This window comes from Nuphar pumila, chromosome 1, assembly GCF_984573655.1.
Source record: "Nuphar pumila chromosome 1, dmNupPumi1.hap1.1, whole genome shotgun sequence".
NCBI classification, from domain to species: Eukaryota; Viridiplantae; Streptophyta; class Magnoliopsida; order Nymphaeales; family Nymphaeaceae; genus Nuphar; species Nuphar pumila.
In genome coordinates this window covers 172,706,541-172,707,769 of record NC_143249.1, presented here as the reverse complement: position 1 = coordinate 172,707,769, position 1,229 = coordinate 172,706,541, and positions in this window count along the sequence as shown.

Genomic DNA, 1,229 nt, shown 5'->3' with positions numbered 1-1,229 from the left:
CCAATGTCCGCACTTGTGGAGGGGTGACAACCAATTTTCCGATAACGGTTGGGTTACATCAAGGATCTGCTTTAAGCCCTTTCCTATTTGCGATAGTGATGGATGAGCTTACGAGATCAATTCAAGAAAATGTACCGTGGTGTATGTTGTTTGCTGATGATATTGTTTTGATTGATGAGTCTAGAGCTGGGGTTAATGCTAAGTTAGAATTATGGAGACAGACATTGGAAGCTAGAGGTTTTAAGTTGAGTAAGAGTAAGACTAAATATATGGAATGTCGGTTTAGTAAGCAACGAAGTAGTGATGGGAGTGTAGTGAAGCTTGGTGAGCAAGATATACCGGTGAATGATTATTTCAAATATTTGGGATCTATCATTCAAAAGTATGGAGAAATTGATGGAGATGTAAATCATAGGATAAAGGTTGGGTGGATGAAATGGAAAAGTGCTACTGGAGTGCTGTGCGATCGTAGAATGCCATTGCGGTTGAAGGGAAAGTTTTATAGGACGACTATTAGACCCGCTTTACTATATGGTACGGAATGTTGGGCTGCCAAGAGACATCATATTCAAAAAATGAGTGTAGCTGAGATGCGGATGCTTAGATGGATGTGTGAAAATACAATAAAAGATAAGATTCGGAACGAAGAGATACGTAAGAAGGTAGGTGTTGCACCCATTGAGAATAAGATGCGAGAGAATCGTTTACGGTGGTTTGGACATATTCGGCGAAGGCCTAATGATGCTCCAGTTAGAAGGTTGGAGAAATGGGAAAATATATTAGTTAAAAGAGGTAGGGGTAGGCCTAGGAAGACTTGGATGGAGATGATAGGAAAGGATATGAATGCTTTGAACCTCACCGAGGACATGGCGTTGGATAGAAATGATTGGAGGAAAAGGATTCATGTGGAAGACCCAAAATGAATTTCTTTTTTGGTTCATATCGCTGACCCCAATTGTTTTGGGATGAAGGCGTAGTTGTAGTTGTTGTTGTTGTTTGTAATTAGTTGAAAAGTTAGATAAATGTTAAAACTTAGTTGTTTCTTATCGTTTGGCAAAGTTCAACTGTTTTTTTTTGGCAAACTTTCCTTCTCTAAAGCAAGCTCGCGGGACGGTCTAGGATGCAAACGGATGAGACTCGGGTCAAATGCCTCCATACCCTTCAACCCTAAACCGATTCGTATCATAATATAGTCTCTCATGATAGCCTCACTCGGAGCTGTCCATTGT